Here is a 12445-nt window from a genome sequence, read left to right as displayed (position 1 = left end):
TCCCTCCCTCCCTCCCTCCCTCCCTCCATCCATCCAGGAGGTAACACTGAAGTCTTGGGCTGGCAAAGAAAGAGCCTCCCTCCTGCTCATCTCTTCTCCTTCCCTGGCAGAGGAGAAATGAACATATGCACACCCACCCACACCCCTGGCATGGTGACATAGAAATGGGGAGCAATTTCCTGTGACAGATCAGTGCAAATTGGACAAGTCAATTAATAAAACAAGTTTTGACTGAGTTAAAATAAATGGCCCCTGGTGGAGGAGTTAAAATAACATCCTTCCAAACAGAAAAACGAGTCCTGGGGAGGGGGGAAGTTGAGTTTTCTTGTTTGTCATGTAGATGTCCTTTAAAAAAATAGAATTTAAACTTGCTAGACCCAGTTCAAATCCCATTTCTGTTGGTAGTGGGATCAAGTTTGTTTTAGTTGAGAAAATTTGTACAGTTAGTATTATGTCTTTTAGGAATTCCTTATGTACCTGTGATGTGTATTCTTATGCAGTAGCTGTTCTCATTACTGGTAGGAAGTCCCAGAAAACCTGTACACCTGCAGATTCATATTGTTCTCCCTCTACCCCCATATACCTCCACCTGCGTTTTATAGAAAACACTTTTCTATAAAAACACTTTTTAATGAAAGTGTTTCTGGTAGAAAATACTATCTGATGAGAAGCCCAAATAACTCAGACGTAGAGCTAGCTATTGTCATTTTTCCCTTTATGTTCTCCAGACCTGACAGCTGTAATGTATTCTTATTAAAGTTGCCTGAAAGGCATTCAATAGCATAAAATGAGGTAGTCATGACAGGAGCAGATGACGGGTATTTAGTCACTTCCTCAAGAATTTGGAGGACAGTACAACTTGCTAAATTTAAAGCAGGCTTGCAGTTAGCCTCACTGTCAGATAATGTATTTGAACTGCTGTTCCTTAAATACAGAGCCCTAAGTGGTTTAGAATGAGTTGTCTGAAAGGGTTCCTTCTTCCCATGAAACTGCCCACCAATTCAACAACAATGGATATTGCTGTTAAAAATGAAATTCTGCACTTCGCTGAAATACATTAGTGTTCAACTTTCAGAATGTTATTCCACATCCTTTTGACTTCTGAGGTTCAGGAATATGAGGTAGATAGAGTATAGAACTCGTTTGGTCCCTCTTTGTTGACTTTGAAATGTACTTTTAAAAAAAATTACTAGGTTTTTGTTTGGACTAAAATGATGTTTTTGGACTACTGTTATATTTAATTTTATCTCGTTCTTGCTTTGTTCATTTTTTTTGTTCTTACATGGCATAATTGTATCCGGAATTTAATAGGTAAAATGTTATGTGCTACCCTGTTGAAATTCATATTGTTTGCTTGTTCTGGCCTAGTTTTATACCTGTTAAGGTCAACTTCAATTATGATTCAGTCATCTGAAGTATTAGCTACTCTTCTTGTTTGACACAGTCGACAAATTTAATGAACATCTCCTCTGCTCCATCAGGTCTTTTACAAAGATAGTTAGCAACACCTGGTCCAGGACAGAATCCTGCAGCACCACTCTTGTTACCTCCCTTCAGGTTGAGGAGGAGCAATTGGCAAGCATTCTTTGGATACCATCAATCAGCATTTAGAAATCCACCTAATCACATTGTCTAGCTAGCCCACATTTCCCCACCTTGCCCACAAAATATCATTGGCAATCTTGTTGAAAGCATTGTTGAAATGAAGATGGGGACATTTGCCGTGCTGCATTTTCATGGAATGTGGACAAATGTTTCCCATGTTTTTTTTTTTCAGATACCATAGAGTCTGAGATTATATCTGCAAATTGAATGCAATAGGAGAAGGAAAACTCCAATTTCAAACCTCCACTGCCTTGTGGCTATATCCACTCATGGAAAAGGCTTCAGGAGTTAACCTCGAGGCAAAATCCGGAGCTGGAGTCCCGAAGGCAGCATGTGTCATTCTGCCAACTCCTGCGACATTGCTGGAACCAGTTGTATTGGCTCTTGCCTTTCCATTGGACCATTTCAGCAATGTGGAGAGGGGGGATCTGCTGCTTGGGTAACAGCCTATCCTCCATATTACCTTACCCGGGCTTCATGCTCTGGAGAGGACACTCCTCCATTCAGAGCATGTTACCATAGTCTCTCGAGACTGAAGGATGCCTATGATGATGAATGCAATTCATCTGACTCTGGAAACTTGGGGTCCAACTAGATGACCTGGATCATGCTAGATCATGCTAAACTCGCTTGCTTTGGGGTGCAGTATATCATTTGTATCTGCTTTGTTCAATCTTGGCATTCACACATGCTGACATTAAGCCAAAACAGCATTCTTAGCTACATTAAAAACAACAACAGTAGCTTCTGGCAGGGACCCCGAAAGATGTGGGTAGGCATAGATCAGGGATGGGCTGGTTTGTGATTGCCGGTACAGCATGTGGTTGCCAAAAAGTCAACCCATTCCCAAATCAGACTAAACTATGGGACAAACCCCTGTCTAATCACACCCCTAAATTCATTTAAAGTAAGTAAGTAGCTATGTAGCGGACAAAAAAACTTTACAGAGAACCATTAAAATTGCCCAGAATATCATCGGGCTCCAGCTACCAACCCTGGATGACATCTTCACGTCCTGCTGTCTAAGGAAATCACATAGCATCCTGAGAGACTCTTCCCATCCTGCTTATAACTTTTTTGAACTGTTACCATCTGGTAGAAGATATAGAACAATTAAGACTCGGACCACACGTTTTCTCAATAGTTTTTATCCCAGAGCTATAATTGCAATTAATAATGAGCTTAAAGACCACCAGTAGTGAATAATTAGTTGGACTGTGTTACTTGGCCTGCGGTGAAGATGTTTGTATTTTTAGTGGGGGACTTTTAGTGGGTGGGGAGTGTTTGGGGAATGTTATGTGTGTGCATGTGTCTGGTCTCTAGGTGTCTGTGAATTTCGTTGTATGTGTATATACTTACAATGACAATAAATTATTATTATTATAAATTAATTATTAATAAGTAGGTGTTCCCATAACCATATTTTTACCTATTTTGGATAGTATTTTCTCTCTCACTCCCCCATATTGAAGTAGGTTGAGCACTGTTATCATTTTAGTATAAGATAGGTGCTGAACAGTGCCGCTTTGCCTCTTGTTGCCAATTTGCATTTTCCAAGCTTTCTACTGCTTCTTTGCTCTTCCCCTTGCTCCAGAAGTGCCTGAAAGCCTCTTTTTTTGTTGTTGTTATCTTGTATCTTTTAAATTATGTTCTGAACTGCTTTGGATTAATTTCTGGAAGAAAGGTGAGGTATCAGAGAAATTAACCTGAAAAATCTAAATAAACTGCATTTACAGACAGAAAAATTGTTATTCTGACATAGTTTTCAGTATGGGTGGGCTGGAAACCTAAGGTAATTTTATGTTCTGTTGGGAAAGGAAACCTTGCGTCCTGTTGCTTATAGCACAGTGATTTTTTTTTCAAGTACTGGAAATAAGCACATAGGTCAATCCATTGCTGTATGCATTAGTGAAAAACATGTTTTATATCTGAGGAAGTGAGATAAAATTCCGGAGTCTATGAATGTAATTGTTCCTTTTGTTTTAACTCTGTATTGAGGATTTGTTGATTTAATGGGTATTTACAGTAGCAATAGCGTGTGAACATTCATTGATGGTAAAAGGAAATAAGTGCTTATTAAGCTATTTAAGAATTAAGAATTTTCAATGTGTAAAAAAACTACTGAAATTATTAATGACTCAAAATAAATAGAAGGGCACATTTCATCGATATATACTGTTGCTGTTGTGTGCCATCAAGTCACCTCCGATTTACAGTAATCCTACATGAATGAGAGATCTCCAAAAAACCCTGTGCTCATCAGTTCTGGTCAGCTCTTGTAATTTCAACCCTGTGGCTTCCTTTTGGGAGTCAGTCCATCTTATTTATTTTGTTTTCCTCCTTTCCTGCTGCTTTCAACCTTTTGAAGCAGTATTGTCTTTTCCAGAGAATATTACCTTCTCATGATGTGCCTAAAGTTAGGACAGCTTCAGTTTCATTATTTTTGTTTGTAGAGAAAAATCAGGCTTGATTTGTTCTAGGACCCACTTGTTTGCCTTTCTGGCAGTCCAGGGTATCTGCAATGCTCTCCTCCAATGCTACATTTCAAATGAAGCAATGTTTTCCTGTCATCTCTATTTACTGTCCATCTTTCTCACCCATAGATGGTGATTGGAAATGCAAGAGTGTGGATGGCCTTTGCCTTGGCCTTCAATGACATAGCTTTACACTTTATGATCTTTTCTAATTCCTTCTCTGCTGCCCTTCCTGGTCTCAGTTGTCTTAGAAATTTAGAAGGAAGGTACCTCCAAGTCGCAGATGGAGGGGAGGGGTATCAAGAGACAGGTCTCTAGTTGTCTCGTGTGCTCCCAGAGGCATCTGGTGGGGCTATTGTGAGATACAGGGAGCTGGCCTAGATGGGCCGTAGACCTGATCCAGCAGGGCTCTTCTTATGTTCTTATGTCTTCTGAATTATTGGCTACAGTCTCCATTGGGATTGATGATTGAACCAAGGTATACAAAATCTCTTAACTATTTAAATTTCTTCATTGTCAATGCTAAAGTTGTGTAGTTCTTCCATGTTCATGATTCTTGTTTTCCTCATGTTCAGCTGCAATCCTGGTTTGGCACTTCCTTCTTTCACTTTCCATAACAGTCACTTCATGACGTTGCTGCTTTCTGCTAGTACAAGAAGATTGTTTCATCTGCATATCTTTAATTATTGAAGTTTCTTCCACAAATTTCCCCTCTTCCTTCATCTGAATCTGTGGGCAACTGTTCTGTTTCCATATTTGCTGGCATATTTTTGTTAGAATTTTGACAGATTCAGTGTGATTGGGTTCAGAGTTCTCTTTGGGCAACTCCTCATTTTCGGCGGGAAATAAAACTGGAGACATCTTACTAACCTTTAAACTGTCACTTTTATTATCATCAATCTCCTCCAGCACATTACTCATAGGGTCAAAGACTCTCAGCTCTGGCAACAGGCCATAACTAGACGAACCAAAACTTTTCCCATACTCACACGGACTCAATGGGATATTCGCCCACGCCATTCGCTGTACATCAGTTTTCGGCAAGGAGTACTTCTCAGGGTGCAAATCATCCCACAACATGGATGCCTCACCCAGCCTCGCTCATCCGGTTTGTCATAGAAACGGTTGTGGGCTATCTCAGTCTCTCTTTGCAGCTCTAACAGTGCCATGATCACGGTCCACTCTTGGGTCAGGAGCTGGGCCGGCTTTTCTCCCTTCAGCCTTGGCTTTGGTAACAGTCCTCCCACCTTCAGATTGGGAAAATCCCTCAGTAGTCCTTGAGTCTTCACATATTCAACATCTCTCCTCCGTGCCTACTCTCTTTTTCTCGTACTCCTCCAGCACCGAACTGAACCAACACAACCCTCCTCACTTATATCCTCCTCCCACATTGTGACCTCTTGCTGTGCCTTCCTCCCTCTTGCGTCCTCCTCTACCAGACAAACCTCTACCTTTCCCGCCTTCTCCTTCAATTCATCTTCCCCTGCCTCCTTCGTAACTGTCACTTCGTTGGTCACCACCTCACTTTCCTTATCCTCTCCTCCTTCTATAGCCTCTATCTCCACGGACAGCTCACTCTCGCACACTCCTCCTTCACATTCAGTCTTTGTGGCTTTAAATAATTCTATTGGTATGTCATCTAATCCTAGTGATTTAGTTCTTCCTAGTGCTTTCAGAACAGGTGCTTCCGGGTTTGTCATTTAAAAGTAGAACACTTTGGAGTTGCCTGACTGAAAATATTCAGTCTGGTAGAAGTTTAGTTTTCATTATTTTGTAGCTACCATATTTTTCCGTGTATAAGACACCCTCATGTATAAGACTTTTCTAACCCCAAATTTCTTTGCAAGAAAGTGGAGGGGGAAGGCAGAGATCAAAGCACTTTGATTCCTGCTTTGCCCCTCCACTTTCTTGCGGGGGAAATCAGGAATCATCAAAGCACTTTGATGATTCCTGCTTTCCCCCTCCACTTTCTTTCCCCCTCCACTTTCTTGCACTTTCCTCGCAAGAAAGTGGAAAGCAGGAATCATCAAAGCACTTTGATTCCTGCTTTCCCCCTCCACTATTTGCATATAAAATGGAGGGGGAAAGCACTTTCCTTGCAAGAAAGTAGAGGGGGAAAGCAAGAATCAAATGCTTGGATACCTCCCCCCTCCTTTCTTCTGTATATAAAACGACCCCCCCATTTTTAATCTAAATATTTTAGACTAATTTATCATCTCATACACAGAAAAATAAAGTACCTGAGTTTATTTACAAGATTAAGTAGATATTATGGTATTTATTCTGTTATAGAAATAGGAATCTTATGTATTTTCTGTGTTTAAATTGTGTACAGTGATAGCTGTCAACTGAATTCCTCAAAATGAATATTTCAGCTTTCAGATGATACAGTAAATTGTTTCAATTACCACTTCCCACAAATTTTACGTATAACTTCCCTGCCTACACATCAAGTCACTTATTTCTCTTTTGCAGTGAGACTACTTAGCTTCTTGTGTTCAAAGTGTCACTGACTGTTGTTGTAATCAATGAATTTAGCATTGATCCTATAAATTGTTCTTTCCTTTCCTGCCATGCATATTTTATACAAGTAATTCACTTTTTAAACGAAACATTAGAGCATAATATTCATGGTCAATTATTACTTTAAAATGCCCAACAACTTGAAAAACTGCTTTGGAAAGACAGAAGGAAATGGCTTTGTGACACTGGGTGGAGCCAGCAAATTAGTGCTCTGCATAAGATTCACCCCCCCTCCGGTCACTTTTACTGAGATAACAAAAAACAACAACAACAACAAAAACAGTGGACGTTTGCTTTGTGTTATGTTTTTCAACAGCTGGAATATTTGGCATTTGGGCAGACTAAATTTCTATAATTAGTATACTTTTCATTAAAGCCTAAAGTTCCTTTATGTCAAACCTTTCAGCAAGTAGCATGTCTCTACAGAAAAACTTTGGTTTGAAGCTGATTCCACTGCCTTTTTGGAGCTATACTAAATACTATGATTCTAGTTCTCTGCATTCTAGTTGTATTTTCCAAATCAACCAATATATTCCTTGGAATTTTCAGTATTTTGGTATGTGTGAATCTCCATCAATTTTCTTACAATATGACTGATGCTATATAATACAAAGACCTATTATCTCTACTATACTGTTTTCTTTATTTTTGATATACAGTGCCTGAGTTTAATGTGTTGAATTTTCAAATTAAATTGGGCAAATGTAAAAGTAACAGTTTTTCTTTCTAATTTCTAACTTTCAGCCAAAGCTGGTTGAAAAATAAAATAAAAGTACAGACCTTATCTAATTGTATGGATGCGTAGCAATTCATACTGTAACTGCATTTCTGCCTCTTGTGACAGATTTTCCTAACAAGGTTTTTGTTTTTATTCAGATTGTGAGAAACTCAGTATGTGGCCATTGGATTTGCAAGCATATCTTAACTGACTGCTATAAATAAATACTACATGAATTAAATTCTTGTTGCATAGTGCTATATCTTTTTTTAGATTGCAGAAATGCCAAATATCTGTCAGTAATAAAAAAATCTTTGGGAAATGAGGACTGCATGCATATATCTCCATGTCCAGGATCCCATTAAAGGATCTTGGGGTGAAGATTATCATGGGTCTATCTTATCTATCTTATCTATCTTATCTATCTTATCTATCTGGTCGGTCGGTCGGTCGGTCGGTCGGTCAGTCGGTCGGTCGGTCGGTCGGTCGGTCCGTCCGTCCGTCCGTCCGTCCGTCCATCCATCCATCCATCCATCCATCTATTTTATTTATACCCCGCCTATTTGGTCATTTTGACCACTCTAGGCGGCTTACAACATCTCACACACACACACACACACACACACACACACACACACACACACACACACACACACACACACACACACACACACACATAAAGAAAAAATTATAACAATTAAGTTATTCTGCAAGATGGGAAAAATACAACAATAAATCAAATAGAAAAAGAAGGGAAGAGGGTCAGGAATTGACTGCCTGCCTATACATCCACATTTTAATTGATTTGTAAAAGTGCTCAGTGAGGGTGCAGGGTGAATCTCCAGAGGCAGATTGTTCCAGAGGCGAGGAGCCACCGGCAAGAAGGCCCGGTTTCTTGTTTTTTCCTTCCGGGCCTCCCTTGGCGTCAGGCTCCTCAGCCTTACCTCCTGGCTTGCACGAGTGACACGGGTAGATCTAGGTGGGAGTAAGCATTCCGCCAAGTATCGAGGCCCTAAACTGTTTAGGGCTTTATATGTAAGCATCAGGACTTTAAAGTTGATACGGAACCGAATGGGCAGCCATAATCGACCCCTGTGGGACCCCACAATTGAGACTCCACGGGGCCTAGACACTCTCTCCAAGCTGTACTCTCTGGGGGGCGGTCCTCCAAGAAGAAACAGAGCCAGGCAAGCGCCAGGCCACCAATTCCCAACTCGGAGAGCCTCCCCAGGAGGATACCGTGGTCGACGGTATCAAAGGCCGCCGAGATGTCGAGAAGGACCAACAGGGATATTTTACCCCTGTCAGCCTCCCTCAATAGGTCATCATACAGGGTGACCAATGCCGTTTCTGTACCATGGCGCGGCCTGAAGCCCGACTGAAACGGATCCAAGGCATCTGTTTCATTCAAGAGAGCCTGAAGCTGGTCAGCCACCACCCTCTCCACCACTTTGCTCATGAAAGAAACATTGGCGACGGGCCTATAATTGCCAATTTTGTCCGCCGCCAAATTTGGTATCTTTCTTATGGGCTTAATGAGTGTTTCCTTGAGGGCAGGAGGAACCCTGCCCTCAAGGAAAGACCCATTAATTATCGCTGCGGCCCATTCTGTTGTTGTGGACCTGGCTGCTTTAATTAGCCAGGCCGGGCAAGGGTCAAGGGTGGAGGTGGTGGCGCAACAGCAATCAAGCACTTTGTCCACAGTATCCGGCGTCACAGGCTGAAAGTGATCGAGGATCACCGGGCAAGATGGAGCGCTGGATATCTCTGCTCGACTCACTGTGTTTACAAAAGGAGAGAGTTCCCGGCGGATGGCCTCCACTTTAGATTTAAAAAATGCTGCAAATTGGTCTGGTGAAAAACTAGGGGGAGGCCCATCACTCAGACCAATTATGGATAGGTCGCGAACTATACGGAATAACTCCGCCTTGCATGCAAGGTCCTGTCATTCCATAGGTTTTTTAGCATTGGGCTGGGGGTTCTACATCCGTTGGCATCAGGTCAGCTGATATCTGGTCACTCTGTGCAGAGCCAAGTATATTGTGTGATAGCCAAAACTTTATTGATGAGAGTTATTTGTTTCTCATCAATATATACAGTATGTCTTTCCTTTTCATGACTAGCTGCTGTTCTGGCTTACTATTATCAATTTGAGATACCTAGGGAAGAAATGTCCAATGTTCTGATACCTAGTGTTATTAGTTCTTTGTCATGTACTGTGCAAATCCAGATAGTTTGTAGTGAAAGTGCTAAAGTCCTTTCCTCAAATTTGATAGCTCTTGCATATTATCACATCTACAGTATCATTTTTCAGATGTGATGATTAGGATTGTACACAATATTTCAAGTATTGCCATGCAGAAAGTTTATATAAAGCCATGTGCAGTTCCAACTTTGCTTGGAGTCTCAAATATCATTAAAGCAGAGTATGAAGAGCTGTTCTTTCTCATGTGATAGTATGTCAGAGGCATCCCAAATGACTATTGTACAAAGTTCTATAATAATAAAAACAAAAAGCTGCAAATTCTTTACAAAGACAGCAGCAATATAAGCTTACAGCAGACAGAAGAATACATTGGTGAAACAAGGTCCTGGCAAAACAGAAATACCTCATTAGTGTGGTAATATTTTACTTTAAAACGTTTTTTGTTGACTCATAATTAAGTTTTACCCATTTTTGAATAAAGGGTAATTAATTTTACTCAGTTTCATCACTGGCAGTGCCCCTGCTTTTTCACGTTTGTACCAATTTCTGCATTATCTTCATTCAGTGGTCTGCTTAGTGAAGTTGTAATTTGTTGAGACACAAAGAAAATACATTCCAGTACTCTCATTTCCCACAGTTGCAACCAAAACAGTGGTAACATGTTTATCTTAAATTGCCATAAGCTTTGAGAGGTTATTATGCATTAAATATGTTGGAGAATCTAATTTGAATAGCTGAATAAAGTTTGGTTGAAGATGTGTGGTTTGTAACATTTATACTATTTCCTGGAATGTATGGTATCGTAAATTAGACAGAAGGGTCTTGAATGGTGTAAATATTAATTTTACAGCAGTGGTTTATATATAAAAAGAATGTGTTTTTATATTACAAGAACTCTTAGAACAGATGAAGCGTCTTTTTTGAATCATCTGTGCCTGTGCAGCATTTCCTCGGAACCTCTCATAACTGAGCCATTGAGTTTTGGTGGAGGCTCTGCCCCCCCCCCCCATTGCACATGAACATTCGTTTCCTTTCTTTTCCTAAGTTCCTTTTGTTTGCTGTGCTTTTAGCATTGACTTGGAGGCTCTCTCTACTGCCTTTGACTCGATCTGCAACTTCGGAAAATCTTTCATTGTCTATTGTAAATAGTTTTTCCTCCTCTTTTTCTTCGACCAAAAATACAATACAATACAATATAGTATCAGTATTGTGGATTTTCCACTTCCGCTTCCTCTTCCCTGTATTCCCTTGTTTATGGCACCTGCTCCACTATTTAGAGAGTGCTCTGTTTGCAGCTGTGTATCCTGCTCTCTGATTGCCATTTTAAGTGCCTATTTTGGTGGAGAGAATGTCACAACACCAAGACCTGACCTGTAGGCATTTCCAGGGCTCTACCGCCCTGAGCAGGAATCAGGAAACTAGACTGAAATCCTTTTTGTGGAAGAAAGTCCTTTTTCTAACATCTGCAGAACAGGACCCCCATTTTGGTCATGAAGTGTTCCTCTCAAATTTCAGAAATGGCCTCTTCTACCAATTAGCCAACCTCTACAATTCCGTAAATATTGGTATTGGCTGCCCATACTGTATTAATTCCACCTCCCATGATGCCATGGGAACCAGGTCCATTGGCTAATGAGGTCTCTGACAAAGACGTTCTAAGGGCCCAGTGACCACCCCCAAAGGTCAAGTGTTTGTCGTTTCGACCTCAGGAAGAACTAAAGAAAAAGAAGAGAAAAGAACACAGCTTCAGAAGCTTGTCTCCTCCAGCAGATAAGTCTGTGTCTAAAATCTTTCAGCAGGATTCTCAAGAGGTGGTGATAATCATTAGGTACCCACCTGTGGTCCTGAATACTACCCGAAGCCTAAGGTTCGTGCTGCACCTGCTTCATTCATTGACATCACCATCAGAAGGTGAGATCTGGGAGTTTTCTCCAGTGCCTAGATACAATTTGGCTTATGCAATTATGTGACACGGCTCAAGATCAAGGTCTCCCTAACCTAGAAAAGACTGTGCTGCATCTCTATTGGAATCTAGGAATTATTCCCCCACCTCCTTGCTACCTTACCAATCATGATGGGAGTCCCCAGCACCTTACCGACATTCGAAGCACTGGTCACAGCATCATATCCACTGACAGTCTCCATATTCATGGGAGCTACATGGCATGTTAAATCTCTTTCTCTTATGTCTGATGAAGTGGAGTTGTCCATGAAAGCTCACATTGAACAAATATAAAAGTTAGTCCTTAAAGGGCCACCACGTTTTTGCCTTAAAAAAAAACTTTATTTCTATTTTGCTTTTACCTATAATGGGGGAAGAAATCACACTCTGTCACCTATTCTCAATAAATATTGCAGGAGACAGGAGAGTGACAACTGGTACCAGACCTGGCCTAGGTATGACTGGGATCAATACAAATTTTGTCAACACTCTCCATCCCCAACACCTGGATACCACTCATCCAGAAAAAAATGATCCCCAGAGATGCGGAGATACCCCACACTGAGGCACCAGCCATCAAGGATGACTGCTATCATCTCTCACCCTTCAGATTCAGAAGGTCAGTACATGGCACCATGGCTATCATTGGCATCATATTATACCATGCATGGTACTGTCCAGAGAATAGCTGTTGCTACTCAAGAAGCACCTAGCAGACCTCCACTTCCACCTGTTCTTTCATTGTTGGTACCACTCAAGATTCAGATTGCTCCAACTCTGAAATCTACCCTGACAAAAACACCAGCAGGGGATATCATCCCCTACAACCACTTGCTTCAGCTGCTACAACTGCCACTGCTCCCATACTCACTGTTGCACCTGCCACTTCCTTTATACCTCCTCAGATGGCACATTAACTACAGCATCAGGAGACAAAACCTGATGATGATAAAGCCTCAGACACACTGGAGGTATAC

The 12445-nt window shown here is 41.0% G+C and overlaps 1 protein-coding gene across 12 annotated transcripts in view; it reads left to right on the top strand.

Moving 5' to 3' along the window:
• Positions 1-12445, top strand: part of MAST4 (microtubule associated serine/threonine kinase family member 4) — a 329916-nt gene that overhangs the window by 96700 nt on the left and 220771 nt on the right. The window lies entirely within an intron of this gene.

This window comes from Pogona vitticeps, chromosome 2 (genome assembly GCF_051106095.1).
Source record: "Pogona vitticeps strain Pit_001003342236 chromosome 2, PviZW2.1, whole genome shotgun sequence".
Classification (NCBI taxonomy): domain Eukaryota; kingdom Metazoa; phylum Chordata; class Lepidosauria; order Squamata; family Agamidae; genus Pogona; species Pogona vitticeps.
This window is presented reverse-complemented; position numbering and strand designations above follow the sequence as displayed.